The 21,040-nt window shown below is 47.9% G+C and overlaps 1 pseudogene across 1 annotated transcript; it reads right to left on the minus strand.

Annotated features, from left to right (window-relative positions):
* Window positions 1-1,014: 1,014 nt before the first annotated feature.
* LOC114593422 (transmembrane protein 121 pseudogene) lies at window positions 1,015-19,982 on the minus strand (annotated as a pseudogene). Its single transcript, XR_013392124.1, has 2 exons — window positions 18,834-19,982; window positions 1,015-3,047 (listed from the first exon to the last, which is right to left on the minus strand). The product of XR_013392124.1 is annotated as a transmembrane protein 121 pseudogene (transcript).
* Between the last annotated feature and the right edge of the window lie 1,058 nt (window positions 19,983-21,040).

A 21,040-nucleotide genomic window follows, 5' to 3' on the forward strand; every position in this document is an offset into this window, starting at 1 on the left:
TGCAGAGGACCTTAAGGTCCACAAATAACAACACTTTGGTGGTCCCAAGCCTTAAGGAGGTTAGCTTGGTTTCAACTAGGGCCAGGGCCTTTTCAGCACTGGCCCCGACGTGGTGGAACGCTCTGCGGGACTTGACATCTTTCCGGAGGGCCTGCAAGACAGAGCTGTTCCGCCTGGCCTTTGGTTTGGACTCGCTCTGACCCTTATGTTTCCCTCCCCTTATGGTCTTGATTTATCAGCTATTTTAAAATGAGGCTGTATTTTAAATTGGTCCCCCCCTCCCTCTCTTTCCCCCCTATTATGTTTTTACTGTGATTTTATTTTATTGGTGTTAGCCGCCCTGAGCCTGGCTCTGGCCGGGGAGGGCAGGGTATAATTATTATTATTATTATTATTCAGCTATGCTTAGGGTTGGGGAAACTGTGGCCCTTTAGATGTTGATGGATTCTAACTCCCATCATCCCCAGCCATTAGATGTGTTGACCTTGGACTGCTGGGAGCTGGATTCCAACATAAGTCCAACGTAAGGAGAGTCTGCTGGCTCTGGCTAAAGACCCATCTAGTCCAGCACCCTGTTGTCACAATGGCCAATCAGATGCTTACTTGCGAGTAAACCCCTTGGAACTTGATCAGCATTGCCTCACAAGTAAACATGTACAGCATCTGGCTGCAAGCCACAGAACTGGAAGATGGATGAAAAATAATAAATTAAACTTGAAATATAATCAAACGGTGCATATATTTTTTTTAAGAAAAAAACCCCCAAACCCTGAACACTCCCGCAGCTGAAAAAAATAGAAGGAACCACCTCGTTTGTTCTGTCTTTTTTCATTCTCACGAGATCAGCCATATCCACAGCTGTCTCTATCAAGTTACAAGAACATTGTCAGGCTTAGAATATTGTTTGAAAAGAAAAGCCTGCACCTGCTCCTTGATTCAATAAGAATAAATTTTCTGCCCCAGTCCCTGGGTGGATGAACATAGAATTTTCAAACAATAATTTCAAACCACGCATTAGGTGAGGGTTTTGTTTAGTTTCGTTTTAAAAGGATTCAGAACAGAGCAGTAACACAATCCCTGGGGTGACAAATTTGGAAGCTATTGCGTGCCCCTTAGTCCTTAGTTTGATTCCTGCAGTCAAAACTTGTTTTTGTCTTTCTCGCCCTCCTGGAGAACACCAGACCCAAATATTTTCCAAACTGCTGGGGGAAAAAAGAAGGCTGGCAAAAGAGAGAGAGAGAGAGAGAGAGAGAGAGAGAGAGAGAGAGAGAGAGAGAGTACAAAATCTCAGGGTTTGGCCTTTTGTTTTATTGAAAACGTTTTCATTTGGGGAAAGAAAGAAAATAAATGGCCATGATCCAGCATGTTTCCACTGGGGGAGGACAATTGTCGATGGAAACCCTATGCTAGACTTTCTCAACCTGTTGCCTCTCCAGATGTTTTGTACTACAATTCCCATGAGCTGCGGTGACTGAGGCTGACGGGAGTCGTGGCCCAAAACATCTGGAAGGATTCAGTTTGGGGAAACGCTGCCCAAAAATGTCCTCCCCGCCCCAGGCACTCCCAAGGAATGTGAGCAGGCAGGTAGTAGACCAAGTGCCTTTGGCCCATACCAGAAAGGTAGGTCACCAGCGTTGTATATGTCAAACAGATGCGGAAAAGGCATTTTACCAGTTTCCTCAAGGCCTGCCCCCAGGCAATCCAACTGGCTACGTTCCAAAGCAACTTGGGTGACAGATATGAATGAGTACACGAAAGGCAAAAGGAGGGAGTTGAATTGCTTGCTGCTGCCCGCTATCCATTGAGCAGATCTTATCGTCCCCAAGGCTGCCACTCTCCAGTCCCTGCTAGCTTGCACCTTGGTGTCAGGGTTGGGATCCGTTCTGCGCCACTCTAGAAGTGACCCCACCTCAGCCCCGGGCAATTCCAGGACACGGCCTGTGCAAGGGAGAGAAGAGGTCTCTTGCAGACTTTCTGGAGGGACCAGCACTGGCTCTGCAGGGCCCAGCCGGCATTGTTCATCTTTGCAGGTGACCCTAGTGACCACAGACAGGTGTTAATTGCCGCCTGGTGTGGGGAGATGCCCGGCGTGTCATGTGTTCTCCTGGGCCAGCCCTTCGGGACAGGGAGTCTGGTTTTGGGGTTTCAGCAGGTGTATGGCAGGCTGCGTCTGGGCCATGGTGTTGTGCTGGGGGTCTGCCGCGGCGGCGCCAGATCCTGCCGGCGCGTGGCGCAGGTGCTTCCTGTACTGCGCGAACATGCAGACCTTGAGGGCGATGGCCAGCACGTTCTTGCCCATGAAGATGCCGGAGACCCGGATGTCCCTGAAAAACACCATGTTGCTGCCCCTGATGAAGATGGTGGCGATGTTGATGGTGAGCATGCTCAGCATCGGGTAGAGCATCATGCGGTGAGGCACGATGCTGATCCCTTGCATGCTGATTTCGCACAGCGAGACGCAAGGCAGGACCAAGAGTAGGATGTAGCAGTAGAAGAACATCAGGCCTTCAGCCCAGATGGGCAGCCCTTTCTTCTGGGGCTCCCAAAGGTTGGCCTGGATGTCTAGCACGTCCAACATGTCCACAATGACCCAGAAGAGCCGGTTGCGGAGGTCCTCCTTCTTCTTGAACGTCCTGACGTATTCCATGTGCTCTGTGGCCACCAACAGAACGTACAGGGCCGGGATGCAGATGGAGAGCAACAGGGTCAGAGCCTTGCGCGCCATGAGGTCCAAGCTTTTACGGTCTGCCTTGTAGTTCTGGTAGATGAAGTAGACCTTGATCTCCAGCACGAAGACGTACAGGAACCAGAGGATCATGGCGTAGCCTCGCTTGGCGGTCCTCACCTCGGCCCCGACCCAGACAGCCACATACCTGAGCACAACCAGGAAGCAGATGTCCCCGACAGAGACCATGATGCAAATGCCCAGTTTCCGGGAGCCCTGGTTCTGCTCCACCAGGTAGGCGTCCATCAGGACCATGCTGCTCATGATGAGGGTGGTGGAGAGGCAGACGTGGGGCTTGTTAATGGGTGGGGGAGGCACCATCCTGCAAAGAAGATGCAAACATTAGTCAAAACATTTTAAGGGCTCCTGAGTCATCACGGCCATGCACTCTGCCCATCCCTGACGTACTGTGCATTATGCAGCTTTCAATATGGATGTCAAGCCTTCTGTATCTCTGCACCAAAGAGCCCCTCAGCTGCACAAAGCAAATCAATCTCCTCTTAGTTCCCATGGGGATCGTATGGCTATCGTACTCTAGCCCTGGAAACGGAACAGGGGTGTTTCATTCAAGCTGTCCTGAATGTACCTGAATGAAAGTGCTTTCCAAGCCAGAATCTGTAACATTTTGGGCGGAAATGACCGGCAGAATCCGAGACCAGGGAGAAGAGTCGGTGGAAGAAGATTGGAAGAAATTTAAAGACTATTTACAGAAATACTGCAAAATCAATGAATGTTAGAATGATGTCGGAATGAAGTTAAGTGGTTTTTAGCAGCAATGTTATAAAGGAATATGTAAAAATGGATTGGTAACAGGTGATAATCTAAAGTTATAATATATTAAGATAAAGGAATAAGATAAAAACAAAGAGGGAAAGGGTTTGCTGAATTAACTATTTGAACTGGAATACAAAAAAGGGAGGTGTGAGGAGGTCAGGGAAACAAGCAAACGAAAGACAAGATATGGAAAGGTTGATTTGTTTTTAACTGTTTTTATTTTTCTGTACTTTGTATTTTCTTTTTTCTTCTTTTTTTCTTATTTTTGTAACATTTTGAAACTTTAATAAATATCTTTTTAAAAAAAATCTATAACATTTTGGGATACTGGTACTGTACTTTGAACACTTTGGGGGAAAGGGTTACGTAAGTACTAAGCTTCTCTCTTCTTATTAAAAAAAAAAGAAAATGTGCCAAATATATATATTGATTTTCTAGGAGCTGACAGTCCCGACAGGGCAAAGAAAATATTTTGGATTACAAGCAACTTGCGTTCCAGGCCCCCGTGCGCATAAGCAAAATGAACTTAAGTGGGGGACAACCTCTAAACACTTGGGGTTCCCCCCCCTTTTATACAGTACCTTTGCCTCCAGATCACCAGAAAGGGCAGGGAACAGTGCGCCTGAGCCCGCTACAAGGCAGCTTCCTGCCAAACAGCTGTCAAGTAGAACAGCACAGCAACAGCGAGAGATCCCACATGCAATTTTAGAGCCCATAAGTTGTTGAGTTTTTGAAGCTTTTTAAATTTCTGAAATTTTGGCTCGCTGACGTCCTCTGGGAGGTCTCCTCTTGAGCCACAAGGACTTTCCAGCTCTCTCCCACCATTCCCAGGTCTGAATTATTTACCTCCCAGTGCTGCGCATGTGTGCAGTCACACATGTGTGGGGAGTTGCCTGCACTAAGTACTATTGGGAAATTTCAATAGTAAGGAAATTTTTCCCAACCCAAGGGCCATATAACCTTCTGGGCAATGTTCTGAGGGCCACAGGCCAGTGGCAGGTGAAAGAATGAATGTGAATTTTTCCTTTGTGCTGTGGGGACAGGAAAGTTTCTGTACCTCCTTCCTTATCCTCCATCTAGACAAGCAAGAGGCATTATGGGAGTTTGAGGCCACATTCCAGCCAGGCAAAACACTTGGGGTGCCCAGGAGGGGTGTGGCCTAGAGAGATTTCTGAGGGCCAGTTAAAAGGTCCTGGAGGGCCGCACTTGGCTCCAGAGCCTGAGGTTCCCCACCCGCAGAAGGAAATGCAGCCCTCAGGATGAAAGGCCCTGCTCTAGATTCTAGATCGGGGTCAGCAACCCGCGGCTCCGGAGCCGCATGTGGCTCTTTTACACCTTTGCCGCGGCTCCGGGGCGGATACTAGCAAGGGGAGGAGGCGCATTGTGCGCCCCGACACTCCCCACTGTGGCGGGCACTGTACTGGCTGTGACGTCGCATGGGGGGCGGTGCGTGCGTTAGTCACGCACCGTCCCAACGTCACCTTCCCGCCCGCCTGCTACATTGTAAGGGGCATGTACGCTGGTCACTGCATTGAAAGGGGGCATGTACGCTGGTCACTGTTTTGAAGGGGGGTGAAGAACACACACACACAAAAAGGTAACTTTTAATTTAGCGTTTATTTCTATGTGGAGGAGTAATTCTGAGGGGTCAAACAAAGAAATAATAAAAAAGTGACAAAAAAGTTATTTTTATCATGACAAGTTTTGTGGCTCCCAGTTTTTTTTTCTTCGGAAATGGGTCCAAGTGGCTCTTTTTGTCTTAAAGGTTGCAGACCCCTGTTCTAGATCCCAGAATCCTTTGCAACGCACTGGTATTCTACAGGGGTTGTTTAGCAGATATCTAGATGAGAAACGGCTCCAGGAAAGTAAAGTCTGAAAAATGCTCCTGCAAACCGAAGCTGGTTAGCATTTGGGAGGAGAGAAAACAACATAATGGCTTGCTCTGCGCATGAAATCATTCCAGTCGTGCGCCGCTGAAATGTGGGGCCTGCCTCCTTATTGAGCGGAATGGCTTTTGAAATGCAGATGCACTGGAGGCGATCAAGTTAAGCCCGCATTCCCACAACCACCACAGGCATTATGTTTTCATTATATTTTCTGTGCCTCAGCCTCTTGCACGCACGGTGTGGGTAGGGCTTGGAATAGCAAGGCTGATTAAGCCGGCTGCTAAGGTTGCCTTTAAAATTCCAAGGCCTGTAATGCTCCCGCTGAGCAAAGAGACCCCCTGGGCCAGAGAGGCGTCAGCAGGAGGGGGGGGAGGCTAAGGCTTCCTGGCGCTGGGGAGCATCTGAGAAGGGAGGGAAGGAGATGCCGAGAGGGAGAACAAGCTGGGGAGGAAGGAGTGTCTATCACTTAAGACAATATATATATGTACCGTGTGTGTGTGTGTGTGTGTGTGTGTGTGTGTGTGTGTGTGTGAATATACCGTATTTTTTGCACCATAACACTCACTTTTTTCCTCCTAGAAAGTAAGGGGAAATGTCTGTGCGTGTTATGGAGCGAATGCCTACGGGTGGCGGGGAGATCTGCTGCAGTCCTGAGCAGAGGATCCATGGCTCCCCTTCCTTCCCTCCTCCGTGGCTCGCTTTGAAACAGCAAAGCGGGAGAAAAGACGCTGAGTGGGGAGGAGAGAGGGACAGAGAGCCTGCTTGCTTTAAAGGAGCAAAGGGGGAGAGGAGAGGAGCCTTCTCCTCTTATACCCCTCTTCTGCATTATTAGCAGCATCCTTCTCCACACACCCCATGCGTGCTCCTTGTCCCTTGAGTGCTTTTCCTTCCCTCCCCACTTAAAACGTGGTTACAAAGCATGGATCCACATGGATCCTCAGGATTTTTGCATTGGGCTACCCCAAAGTCACCGTCAGATCACATGTCTGAACCACAAAAATCATACATCCACTGTTTTGTTTAGAATATTTTTTTTCTTGTTTTCCTTCTCTAAAAACTATGTGTGTGTTATGGTCGGGTGCGTGTTATAGAGCGAAAAGTACGGTCGGTGTGTGTGTGTGTGTGTGTGTGTGTGTGTGTGTATGTGTGTGTATATCTATATAGCTATATCTATATCTATATCTATATATATATAGATATAGATATAGATATATATATATAAACTTTAGGTGAGGGGTGGTAGCTCAGTGGCAGAGCAACTGCCTTGTCTGCAGAAGGCCCCAGATTCGATTCCAGGTGCGGCCTGCCCTCTTGCCTGCCTGCCTGTATGTTTGATGGAAAGATTAGAGTAGGTGTGGGAAACTCTGAATTTTTACACGGATGGAATGCCGCCTACTGTACGAGGTGAGAGTCACAACTATTTGCACACCTACTTTTAGCTCTGTCCCACCCTGCCAACTGCTGGCATGCAAGGCTGACCACTAGGGAATGTGTCCCTCCAGATTAAAAAAAGGTTCCTCACTCCTGGCTTCTGAGACAAACAAATCTGATTGGAGCCATCAGTCTTCAGACTCCAGGAACTTATCTGGGCGGCTGTCAGGCAGGACGGAGCAGCTTGATCTAAGATACAGAGCATCATGTATTTTAAGTGCTTTGAATCCAATATCAGGCTGTCTGTATTGCTCAACCTAAGGCAGGTGTGATGAACCTCCCCAACCATGTTGCTGAACCACAATTCCCATCATCCCTGCCCACTGGCTACGCTTGCTAAGGCTGATGGGAGCTGTAGCTCAGCTAGGCCCCAGATTCGATTCCAGGTGCTGCCTCCGGGCAGGGCTGGGAAAAGCTCCTCTTTGAATACTCTGATAGCAGCTGCCAGTCAGAGTAGACCTTACTGGGTCTTCCTTTTTTTTTTAAAAAAAAAAAGATATTTATTAAAGTTTTAAACAAATAAACAGATTTAACAAACATAGAAAATACAGAAGAAAATACATACAGCTAAAAAAGAAAAAAGAAGAAAGACAAAAAAATCCTGGTTTTAGATTGTTACTTTCATAACCCTCTTTCCTGACCTCACATCCCCCTTTTCTGTGTTCTCTTTTACACAATCACATTCAGCAATATCTTACCCTCTTTCAGATCTCATTGAATATTATACATTTCAGCTATTATGTCACCATATTTTTCCCTTAATATCGTTTCATTTAATTCTGACATAACGTTATTCTAACTTTTTCACCCTTGTTTCTTATACAATATTTTTGCATATTCCTTTCAACTTTGTCACTAATGCCGTCTTGTCTTCATATCCTGCGTCATTTTAACATTCAATTATTTTACAATGTTTTTGTAAATAGTCTTTAGATTTCTTCCAGTCCTCTTCCACTGTCTCTTCTCCCAGGTCTCGGATTCTGCCAGTCATTCTGCCAATTCCATGTAGTCTATCACTTGCATCTGCCATTCTTCCAGAGTGGGAAAATCTTGTGTCTTCCAATACGAGACCTTACTGGGTCTTCCATAGGAACACAGGCAGTGTCAGTAAGGGGTGTGGGCCCATGGAGAGGAGGTGTGATTGAGGAGGGTTTGTATGCATTGCAGGGGGTTGCACTAGACAACACTTGGGGTGCATTCCAACTCATAATTTATTTAGAAAATTTCTAGACACCTTGTTGTTTTTTTAGAAAAATCTGACTTTGTATACAGCAAACCTCCTTTCCTATGTTCCTATGAACTGACCCCAGCCTCTGGGTTCTGGGATGTAGCCACACCACCAATAATCAGGTCAAAAACTGACCATCTCTATTCCAGCGGTTCTGGGAGGCTCACTATAGCACAGAATCGGGTTTGTCCAACCTAAAGTAAGGGTCGCTGTGATTAAGGAAACCTCATGAAGGCTTAAATACCGTGTGTATCTAAAAGGTTAAGGTAAGGTAAAGGACCCCTGGACGGTTAAGTCCAGTCAAAAGTGACTACAGTGGTACCTCGGGTTACAGACGCTTCAGGTTACAGATTCCGCTAACCTAGAAATAGTACCTCGGGTTAAGAACTTTGCTTCAGGATGAGAACAGAAATCCTGCTCCGGCAGCGTGGCAGCAGTGGGAGGCCCCATTAGCTAAAGTGGTACCTCAGGTTAAGAACAGTTTCAGATTAAGAACGGACCTCCGGAATGAATTAAGTTCTTAACCCGAGGTACCACTTTATGGGGTTGTGGCGCTCATCTCACTTTTAGGCCGAGGGAGCCGGCGTTTGTCCGCAGACAACTTTCCGGGTCATGTGGCCAGCAGGACTAAACCACTTTTGGCACAACAGAACACTGTGACAGAAACTAGAGCGCATGATAACGCTGTTTACCTTCCCACCACAATGGTACCTATTTATCTATTTGCACTGGTGTGCTGTTGAACTGCTAGCTTGGTAGGAGCTGGGACCGAGCAATGGGAGCTCCCCCTGTTGTGGAGATTCGAACCGCCGACCTTCTGATCAGCAAGCCCAAGAGGCTCAGTGGTTTAGACCAGAGCGCCACCCGCGTCCATGTATCTAATGCTAGACTTCCCAAGGGTAGTAAAGTTTGGAGGGACCTCCAAGGGTCATCTAGCAACCCCCTCTAATGCAGGAATCCCAACTAAAGCATCCGTGACAGATGGCCATCCAAGCTCTGCTTAAAAACCTCAAGGAAGGAGCGTCAACAACCACCCCAAGGGAGTCCGTTGCACTGCCAAACAGCTCTTACTGTCAGAAAGTTCTTCCTCATGGTTAGTCGGAATCTCCTTTCTTGTAAGTTGAAGCCGTTGGTTCGAGTCCTACCCTCCAGAGCAGGAGAGAGCAGGCTTGCTCCATCTTTCATGTCACAGCCCTTCTAATATTTGAAGATGGCTATCATATCTCCTCTCAGCCTCCTCTTTTCCAGACTAAATATACCCAGCTCCTTCAACCATTCCTCATCAGGCATGGTTCCCAGACCTCTGATCATCTTGGTCGCCTTCCTCTGCACATGTTCCTGCTTGTCAATATTGTTCTGAATCTGTGGCACCTGGAACTGGACACAACACTCCAGGTGTGGTCTGACCAAGGATGAATAAAGGTAAAGGTAAAGGGACCCCTGACCATTAGGTCCAGTCGTGGCCAACTCTGGGGTTGCGGCACTCATCTCGCTTTATTGGCAGAGGGAGCCGGCGTACAGCTTCCGGGTCATGTGGCCAGCATGACTAAGCCGCTTCTGGAGAACCAGAGCAGCGCACAGAAACACCGTTTACCTTCCCGCAGGAGCAGTACCTATTTATCTACTTGCACTTTGACGTGCTTTCGAACTGCTAGGTTGGCAGGAGCAGGGACCGAGCAACGGGAGCTCACCCCATCAAGGGGATTCAAACCGCCAACCTTCTGACCGGCAAGTCCTAGGCTCTGTGGTTTAACCCACAGCGCCACCCGCGTCCCTTAAGGATGAATAGAGTGGTACTATTACTTCTCTTGATTGGAACACTGGGCATGACTGACTTGGCTTTGTTAATTGCAGCGGGTGTACTCTGATACAACCTCACCAGTGTAAGAAGATTAATCAGTGAAAGATTTTATCTACCCAAGCCTCTGGATCTAGGTACAAATTAGGAATGTGATACAGATAAATTGAAATATTTTTAACAAGTCCCATTTATTTTAGAGGGAGAGGTTTAAAAGTGATTCACTTTGTCTTCTGTCCCTGTTTAGGCCTATAGTTATAGAAGTGGATAGCGACATTCCTTTCTGGTTACCAGGGTATAAACTGTATTTATAAGATTATTTTGATGTGGTTTTCACTGTCAATTTCTTAGCACTGCATTTGAGCAACACGGGGGAAACAGTTTTGAGACATTATAAATAAACACTTCAACGGTGAGGCGGATTTTCACATTCTTGTACATGCAATGTGTTTCTAATTGTTTTTAATTCTGAATTTTCAATTGTTGTAACCCGCTCTGGGTCCTGCTGGTGAAGGGGAGGCAATAAATTTAATAAACAACAATAATAGCAGCTTTCAAAAAGATACATAGGTATTGGACTTACCATTTGGACAGCAATCAAAACACTTTGCATCTCATTAATCCATACTGCAATTCAGGTGAATATTATTATCCTCATTTTAAAAGTGTGGGGGAGTAACGCTGTGGCCCAGAGATAATGCGTAGCTTAAGACCACCTTCTGAGCTCACAGCAGAGGTGAGATTTGAACAGTCTTGTGCAGTACGAATCCATGCTCAGTTATTTGGGAGTAAGCTCTATGAAAGAGGGTGAGATTCAATCCCGAGCAAACAATAGGATCAGGTTGTTAGTTGCTACGCTGTGCAAGCTCTGAAGACTCTTAAGTTACAAAGGGCAGCAACTGCGAGGATGGTTTTGAAAGGGGAATCAGGGATTCGTTCAGTGATCTCCTTGAGAAGACAGCTAATGGCATTCACGACTGCAGATGTGGAGAGATGCAAGTTCCAGCGAAGACAAGCAAAATGCAACAAAAGAAACCACGAAGATTAGAGACAAGAGCAGAAAATAACACGGCAAACAATCAGGAGTCGGAATCAATGCAGATAACAGATCTGCGGAGAAAAAAATCCCAAATGAGGCATGGAAGGCAGAGACCAGAACACTTTCAGGCTGCTTGAAATGAGATATTTTTCCACCACACGCAGCACTTTTGTGCGGGTGTGTGTGTGTGTGCAGAAACGTGCAAGCTTGTGTGCATGTTCCCTTTGCTTGGTCTCCCCTCTTTGCTGTGTTTGATCCTCCCTGCCGCTTGTATATATATATATATATATCCATTGATAAAGTTGCCAGGAGCCCTAACGAAGAGCAATATTAGTATAGATCGCTCTGTGCAGAATTTATGCCTCTTCCAGGTTTAACTGGTTTTTAAGAGCAACGTATTAAGTAGTGCCACAACATTAAGTAGCAAGCAATAAAATAGCTGTCACAGGCTCTAGGCTCTCATCTAGTTGAGCCAATATGCTTCTCGTGCCCAGACCTAGCCCTAGTTGGACCGCAACACAGGAGGACAGGTATAGACTAATCAATACAGGGCTAATGGTAGCTGCCTTCACTTGCTGCAGGCAGGTAAAGACAGATGATCGACAAAAACAGGAGTGAAACAGAGGCGACACCGATGCACCACCTACTTATTTAATCCAGTTTCCAACCTCTCCTCTCCTAAAGAATATCCTAAGAAGACACTGCACAATCAAGCATGAATTTATGAATTCCCAAACAAAAAACCCAGGAATGTTCCTAAAAGAAGGGAAAAATATTCAAGGCGTGTAGGAAAACATCAGGAATGGGGCTGGTCGAGTGATAACCAAGGCTATCCTATTCGGAGCAGAACCATTGAAATAAATGGAGTTATGGTCACTGGTGCCAATGTGTCTACTCTACATTGGGTATCATTCACTGTTTTTAATTTTTTAATATTTTAACCATGGCAACAACAACAAACGATTCCTTTCCCCACATCCTAGTTATATTGCTGAGATGAAGAGACCTTGGAGTAAGCAACAGTGTAGGGAAGACAGTAAGCTCCATTCAGTTCTGCAACTCGGACCAAAATACCCCGAATCCAAATTCTTTAATTGTGTGCTTTGGATTTTGAGGGTCTAGTAAACAAAGTAGACCCTGCGAGCATGAAGTCTGCCCACCGCTGACCCAACGCACGCGGTGCCTAAAGAGCGAAGTGTGTCGTAAGGAAAGGGTCTTTGGCAAGGAGGAAAAAGTTACAGCTAGCAAGAATTAGGCTGCATTACAGAGAGAAAGAAACAGCCTCTGCTGATAGAGGTGGAAACAGCGTGACGAAATCATGTGATTTAGAAATTCAAGAAGCTTTTGGGTTAACCTTTACAATTTTGCAAAAAGTGTTTTCTGCCAGGGGTGAGGAATCTTAAGCCTGGGAGTCAAATGTGGTGCTGCAAGCCTCTTTATTAGACCCTTGAGACTTTAAGTAGGTCACACAACCTCCCTGGTCTTTGCTTGGTGCCCTCCTCGCGTGCTTCTGCCTGACTGGAATATGTGATAATCCTTCTCGCCTGCCTGCATGTTTGACGGAAAGATTAGAGTAGGTGTGGGAAACTCTGAATTTTTACACGGATGGAATGTCGCCTACTGTACGAGAGGTGAGAGTCACAATTATTTGCACACCTGCTTTTAGCTCTGTCCCACCCTGCCAACTGCTGGCATGCAAGGCTGACCACTAGGGAATGCGTCCCTCCAGATAAAAAAAAGGTTCCTCACTCCTGGCTTCTGAGATAAACAAATCTGATTGGAGCCATCAGTCTTCAGACTCCAGGAACTTATCTGGGCGGCTGTCAGACAGGACGGAGCAGCTTGATCTAAGATACAGAGCATCATGTATTTTAAGTGCTTTGAGTCCAATATCGGATTGTCTGCATTGCTCAACCTAAGGCAGGTGTGATGAACCTCCCCAACCATGTTGCTGAACCACAATCCCATCATCCCTGCCCACTGGCTACACTTGCTAAAGCTGATGGGAGCTGTAGCTCAGCAACACTGGAAGGGGCACAAAGGTTCCCAAGTCTCAGGGGTGCCAAAATATTGTGGGGGCCCAGGTAAGCCCTGCCCCACATAATCAATCACATGACGCGGTGCACACACACCATTTGAATGCCCACTAACTTTGTGGGAGCCCAGCCCCCTCAAATATTTTATTGCGGGGGCCGAAGCCCCCACAGCCCCTAAGAGTTGGCTCCTATGCCGAGCCCTAAGGAAAGATTGTTGTTGTTTAGTCGTTTAGTCGTGTCCAACGCTTCGTGACCCAAAGGACCAGAGCACTCCAGGCACTCCTGTCTTCCACCGCCTCCCGCAGTTTGGTCAAACTCATGCTGGTAGCTTCGAGTACACTGTCCAACCATCTCGTCCTCTGTCGTCCCTTTCTCCTAGTACCCTCCATCTTTCCCAACATCAGGGTCTTTTCCAGGGAGTCTTCTCTTCTCATGAGGTGGCCAAAGTATTGGAGCCTCAGCTTCACAACCTGTCCTTCCAGTGAGCACTCAGGGCTGATTTCCTTCAGAATGGAGAGGTTTGATCTTCTTGCAGTCCATGGGACTCTCCAGAGTCTCCTCCAGCACCATAATTCAAAAGCATCAATTCTTTGGCGATCAGCCTTCTTTATGGTCCAGCTCTCACTTCCATACATCACTACTGGGAAAACCATAGCTTTAACTATACGGACCTTTGTTGGCAAGGTGATGTCTTTGCTTTTTAAGATGCTGTCTAGGTTAAGGAAAGATAAGCAGGTAAATTGAGAAGTTGTGCCCAAAATGGCCGTCATTTGGCTAATGCAATACACACCGCACAGGTTTTTATATGTCCTTTTTATATCTCTGTGTTGTATGTAGCAGGTATATTTTTCATACTTGTTAGGTTAAGAATGTGTGGGACACCACTACATCCCAAGATGCACTGCTTCTCATGGGCTGGAAATGCAGGGGGGGGGCAATATGCCACCCCATTTCAAACACACACCCATCACGTATTGCTTGTCACTGATGAATCTGAGTTGCTGCCACTCACTTCATGCCTTCATACTGCCATATGACAGCGAATCAAGTAGCCTGTCCTAATTTATTAAAGAGGCATCACTCACACTTAATGAACGGGGGTGGGAAGCGAGGGGAAGATTTTATTACGGGCAACGAACAGGGAGGGAAACTCAATTGATACTTTTAACGTGACTTCTATTTTGGGGTCTTTTTTCACATTTGAAACCACAGCCCGACCTTTAGAGTTGATCCCTATTAATGTGCGGTTTGCTCAGGGCAAGTAAGAAGCAACCACTTTTATTAGCAAAATTATTTGGGTTAACGTGCACAGGTTGAGACTTTTAGAAAACAATTCAAGAGTACATCTACCACGGGATAAGTAATCTGGAAGCAAATTTCCAGTCCTTTCTGGGCAGCAGAATGGGGATGGGGAACCTATCTCCCCTCCCCCAATGTTATTGGACCCCAACACCCATCAGCCATGGCCAATGGTCAGTAACGGTGGGAAATGCAGCCTAGCAACATATTGTTGTGTGTATCCAAGTCTCTAAATGGCGAGAGTCTCTGAGGATGCCCACGCTGACCCAGGGTTCAGCTTGCTTGGACTGAAGGTCAGTGGAAACTGTGGTGTCTTTGGGATATATGCTTTTACAGTGGTGCCTCGCAAGACGAAATTAATTCGTTCCGTGAGTTTTGTCGTCTTGCGATTTTTTTCGTCTTGCGAAGCACGGTGTCGGGAAAGTTTTGGAAAAGCTTCAAAAATCACCAAAGTCTTTAAAAACCTCAAAAAAGGCTACCACACCGCGTTCTATGAGTTGCTCCTCGAAGTCAAGTTGCAACTGTATTAACGGTGTTAAGAAAAAGGAAACAAACTTGCAAGATGTTTCCGTCTTGCGAAGCAAGCCCATAGGGAAAATCGTCTTGCGAAGCAGCTCAAAAAACAAAAAACCCTTTCGTCTAGTGAGTTTTTTGTCTTGCGAGGCATTTGTCTTGCGAGGTACCACTGTATTTACACATACAGTGGTACCTAGGTTCTCGAACTCAATCCATTCTGGAAGTCCGTTCAACTTCCAAAACGTTCGCAAACCAAGGCATGGCTTCTGATTGGCCCCGGAAACAATGCCAACAGCCTAAACAGACATTTGGCTTCTGAAAAACGTTCACAAACTGGAACACTTACTTCCGGGTTTGCGGCGTTTGGGAGCCGATTTGTTCATTGACTAAGTCGTTCGGGAACCAAGGTACCACTGTATATAGAACCTGAGCAGGGAATGGAGGGGTTCAAAGCATTCGCACCCGAACAGATCCGGCTCCCCCTTTAGGTCTTCAAAGAAGCCTGAAGTCACAGCTTTTGGTCTACCCCAGAGCAGATGTGACTGTGTCTCCAGCTTCCAGCTTCCAGCACCAGCCAAACTCAGCGCACAACATTCGGCAATTGTTCTTCTACGTTAAGAGGTGATGTCCCTTCCAACCAGGTGAGGAGGGTTACCCCTATTTGTCTCTATGGCAACAGGGCAGCCTCTTTCTAATGTAAATGGCAGGACTTAACTGGCCGGCTAGCAAAAGGAACTGGTCTGGCTGGTTTCCTCTTATAGATTCAATTCTCATATGCACAGGATCACAGGTTTGGAAGGGACCAGTGTTTGAAATTTGCCAGGCGCATTTTGCACATGGCAATCGGCAACCTGTGACCAGGTGAAGATTCCCCGGGCGCCAGGATGACACCTGAAGTCTCCACCATCTGGAGGCGCATGCCTGGGGATCCTTGGATCTTGCCTGTTTTCACACACCGACAACACATCCTATAGAATTTATCTGTGATATTTTATCTGAACCGTCAGAATGGATTCAGGAACCAAAAAGCCATATTGAAAAATACGACTTTTGAGCCGCCTGGCCCTGAAATGGCAACAAGACATTCCATTTTGGCGACTGTAGCCCTGCTTCAAGGAGCCATTTGCCACCTAGCTTATATATCCGAGTTTCTAACACTGGACCCATGGATATCATCCAGTCTGACAATGTAAGAGCCACTGTTTCTCCATCCCTACAGGGATGGCCAAATGGGTTTCCTTCAACAGATGCTGCTCAGAGGAGTATTTTAATTGCAATCCCCCACTCCTGATAACCTTGTTCTTACCTGGCAGGTGCCTCCCCATGTGGGAAACGAGAGACACTGACTATGTTGGCTCCGACTCACGCAACCAACTCCATCACAAATTGAGCTTCCTACCTCCCTAGCAGCAACCTTGCCATTCCATCAGCTGGTCTCAGCAGGAGAGACAGGAAATAGGGCTCATTCCATCAAGACCAGCTTCATCCGTCACCTCCTACCCCTGAACTCACTGTTTTTATAAGGACTGTTTTTAAGGACTGGCAATTTCCCCCAACTTCCTTCCCCTTCCCTTTCCCCTTATGAGTCATGTTTTCTTTTTAAGACTGCAAGCCCTCAGGGCAAGGGACTCTCTTGTTTTAATTTATTGTATATAAGCCACCCCGGGAGCCCTCTTTTGGCTGACGAGTGGGGTACGAACGCTACAAATTAATTAATTAATTAACCACCGTTCACTCAGCGATGGCCCTAACTGCAAGATGAATCCCACTTGGCAATACACCTGAGTGGGTAGAGGAAACTCACCCTTGGGTAGCTGATTCCCATGGCAAATAGAAGGCTCTAGGCTAGGGCAACTCTTGGGAAATCAGAGTTCACCATTAAGGCACTGCTGCACCTGTCCTTCAGACACACCTCCTGCTAAACCCCCACCTGAAATTGACCTATTTGAAGACACTGTAGCTTCTCCTCTCCTTCCCTTAGGATAGGTCAGCAGTCAGCAAACTTTTTCAGCAGGGGGCCGGTCCACTGTCCCTCAGACCTTGTAGGGAGCCAGACTATATTTTGAAGGGAGGGGGAGGGAATCAACGAATTCCTATGCCCCACAAATAACCCAGAGATGCATTTTAAATAAAAGCACACATTCTGCTCATGTAAAAACATGCTGATTCCTGGACCGTCCACGGGCCAGATTTAGAAGGCGATTGGGCCAGATCCGGCCCTCAGGCCTTAGTTGGCCTACCCATGGGATAGGATAGGTGTTCTCCCTTAGGGAGGTGCTCAGAAAATTATGGGCTGGGTCCCCACTTAGCAGCTTATCATGCAGCCCTGGAAGAGACACCTCTCCGTTCCCCAGAGTGGTATGTGTCTATCCAGTGACAAGACACACAGCCCCAATAACTGAGTGAGTTCGACACGAGACACACCTGTTTGGGAAGAGCTTTTCACAATTGCAAGCAGGGTCACGGATGGTGAAGCTTTAGCAATTTCAAGGAGATGGCCCCTGAGAAGGTTTCAACACAGCAGCAATGTCTCAAGCCAAACATACTACATTTCTCTTTGTCTTTATCTAAGAGCCTCTTCCCCCATTCTCGTGCGTTGACACGCCTCTGGTCTTCCCGCCTTGTACGTTGGCCTGGTTAAAGGGCTTCTTTCTCCAAGCCAGAGGTATTTGATCTAACCTGGGGGCAAATGGCAAAGTTCAAAGGTCATCTAATGGAGACAAAGCAGCTACATCCTAAAAGCCGGAAAGGAGGTTCTGCACCCTTCCATTCACCGAACCACAACCGCTTTCAAAAGCTGGAAGTGTCTGTCTGTCTGTCTGTCCATGCACTCCTCTCTCGCTGGAACGCTTTCACTCAATTCTTTGCACCCTTTGTCCCTTGCTGAACGTAGGACTTTGATCACAATTGCAGGGTTTTGAGCAGCTGTGAAGGAAGCGTGGAAAGGGAGATCAGCCCAGCACATGGCATGGAAATGGTCCCCTGTCCAGTTTGACAAGGAGGAATTCATAATGTAGACGGAGAACCCTGCTGGCCACAAGCTCAAGCGGTCAAGTGAATGAGAGGCAAGGCAACTTTGCCTTCTCAATTCCTCCATAAGCAGCCAAAAACCATCATAAGGAGGCTCAGTGATAGAGCATCTGCTTTGCATGCAGAAGGTTTTGGGTTTAATCCCCAACATTTCCAGGGAAGAGACCCAGGTCTGAAATCCTGGACAGCTGCTGCCAGTCAGTGTAGACAATACTGGCCAATGGTCTTGCTCTGTACAAGGTGGTTTCCTACATTCCGACACAGCCTACCCTTCCCTGCACAGCTTATCATGTGTTACACATGTGTTTGAGTGAGAGAAACAGAGGAAGAGAAAGAAAGGAAGCTGCCTGCCTAGATAGTAATATTAGGGTCAAACTATGTGTGAATTCGGTGCACTGGAACTCCTGGGTCTTTATGTTTTGAAAAGCCAACATAAGGTGGGAGAACCAATCTTGCTCTGGTCTCTGAAATAGACCTAATGGGGGCTCTATGCCCTTTCAGTTGTGGAGCAGGGGCAATCCACACTAGATACCCATCCATCCTCTGTCTGCTTCTTTAAAAAAAAAAGTTAAACCACAGAATTCCCAAGTCACATATCATTTGATTCCAAATAGAGATTTAATATTCAAAATCTGGTGGCTATGGACAATCCTAATTTAATTTTGTCAAAGGGGGAGGACATACACACAGAGTTCCTCCCCCTTTCACAGCTGAAAGCTGAAAATCACATTCCCGTGCCTGCCAACACTCAGAAGTATCTTGAGTTTCACACGGTCACAAAAATCGCCTGGACTCTGGAGTTACTAGCAATCACGTGTGAATGCCATATATGCCCAATATCCAGACTTCCACCATACGGTTCACAATGAACCCATCACCGCAGTACAGTATCGGGGATTTGATTTGTCAGTCTGCCTGCCTGCCTGAGCAAAGCTTCTGGGCACTTTCCAAATAAATCCGAGAGCTTTTCTTTTTTAGAAAAAGAAAAACAAATCTCATTTAATAAGGACCTTGTCTGAAGAATTGTTACTATTACTATTATTATTATTATTATTATTATTATTATTTTACCTAGTGCCGTTCTTGGAAGCCCTGGGACACAGGAGGGGATGGTTCCCTGAAGAAGCCCGATCCGATCCGGTCCGCCGATCCGCCGGGTTGGAGCGCGAGATGCGTGGGAGAACAGCAACCTCCCGGAGCCAATGAACGCCCGGCAAGTTCCGCGCGTGGATTCCCAGCGAGCTCCGCCGCTCACACTCCGGGAACCGGATCCCGGCCGCCGCTGTGCCGCCGCCGCCCGCCTCTCCCGGCAGCCCCGCCAAACATCACGGCAACTCCACAGGCGGACTCCTGCCAGAGGGCGCCGCCGTGGCCATCGCCGTGGCTCGGAGACCCAAGTTGTCCCTCCTCCGCCTGCTGCTGCTCCTCCAGCTCCCGGGGTCCCGCGCCCGCCCGGCCGCTTTAGCGCAGCCCGATCCCCGGAGCGCGCTGCGCCGCTGGGCTCGCCCTGCCTCTCCGCCGCGCTCCTTCCCCCGACAGCAGCTTCCTCGCCGGCATAAGGGACGAGCAACCCTCGGCCCGGAGCCCTGCAGGCCCCGAGCCCCGCAACGGCATCCCCCGCGATGCAACCCCGGGCAGCCTCTCTCTCTCTCTCTCTCTCTCTCTGCGAAGGTCAAAAAGCGGATCCCTCAGACCGGAGGCAGCTCGAGGTTTCCAAGTCCAGGAAGAGGAGAGCGATTCTGCCACCCAGTTGCCTGGAGGGTGCGTGTGTGTGTGTGTGCGTAAAATGCAAGCACCCCCGACCCACCCCTCTCCTAGGGAAGCGGGACTTTGCTCGGCTTGTGCAGGCTGGGGCTGCCGGTCGGCTTTCGCCTTCTCTCCGCCTCGGTGGATCGCGAATGCTTTCCTTTAAAATAGAAAGGGGAGGTGGAGGAAAAAAAGTCCCGGGCAAACGCTGGGAGAGCCGCGCGGTCGCTGCTGCCGCTGCTGCAGTCTGGCAAGCGCCAAGTGTGCTCAGCTCCGGCTGCGAGCGCGGCTGGGATCAAGCGAGCCTCTGTATCGATTTGGAGGCGAGCGAGAGCAGGCAGTGAATTAAAGTGAGTTAGTCAGGCGGCAGGTTGGCTGAATGGCCACTCCCGCCTGGGGGAGGGAGAGGAGGAGAAAGAGCGGGGGAGTGATTAATCCGTGCTAATCGAGGGCTTGCCTCGCTGTGAGGCCGTTCTGGAAAGTGGGGGGAGACTAACGGGCCACCCCCCCGGAGGTGTGGTGCTGCCGCGTACGCTCGTTTTTGCAGATCGCGCTTGCAAAAGAAGTCAGAGCACAAGGCAGGGCAGGGCGGCCATAGATGGTGCGCGCGTGCATGCCCTCCGGTGCTCCCCTATCCATTATAGCGGTCCTTTCTCGCGCAGAGACGGAGCTTTGCACTCCCAGCCTCATTCACACAAACGTACACAGCGCGCTTAATCCCCGCCGATTCTGCACCGAGCGAATTGGAATTCTTCCCCGGCTGAATTCTGAAAGCAGTGTAAATTAGGCGAATTAAAGGGATGCGTTTCTCACATTTCTGAACCTGCTAATCGCTAGGAGGAGCACAAAGGAACCCCAACGCACTATGCAGGGTCCCTGTGTTACTGGCTTGTGACATTTCACCGGCTGCTTACTGAACACTTTGCAGCCAGAAAACTCGCTTCGTATGCAAACAACAAAGCCGCAAAAGGTGCCCCAACTCCCGTCTCCCTTGACCGGACTCTGCTGTTGCGGAATGCACGCCGCCCTGGGTACAAAAGTACACTTAGCCCCTGGTGCAGGGAAGGGACATTAACTGGCAGAGCATGCCAAAGGTCGCAGGTTTGATCCCCGTCATCTCCAGGCGGGGCTGGGAAAGACTAATTATCTGAAACCCGGGAGGACTGCTGCCAGTCAGTGTAGACAATACTGAGCTAGATAGAGCAACGGTTTGACTTGGTATAAAGCAGCACGAGCACACACAGGCATAGAATGGCTATTAACAGGATGTGAGCGCTGCCAGATCGTGTTGCAGACTAACTAGAAGGCACCAGTGGTCCAAATATATAATTCTGTTCCAGAGTGAAACTATTACATGGGTTCCTTTAATTTTCTTAAACTCCCTATTCAGCTTTTTTCTTTCATCTCAAAAATTAAATGCAAAAACAAACAAGGAAATCAAAGGAATGCCAACAATGTAATCCAAAGCTAAATAAAACAGTGCCGTTTCAGTATCAAAACTCCCCTGTTACAGAAAACTGAAATGACATAAG

Source organism: Podarcis muralis, chromosome 3 (assembly GCF_964188315.1).
Source record: "Podarcis muralis chromosome 3, rPodMur119.hap1.1, whole genome shotgun sequence".
NCBI classification, from domain to species: domain Eukaryota; kingdom Metazoa; phylum Chordata; class Lepidosauria; order Squamata; family Lacertidae; genus Podarcis; species Podarcis muralis.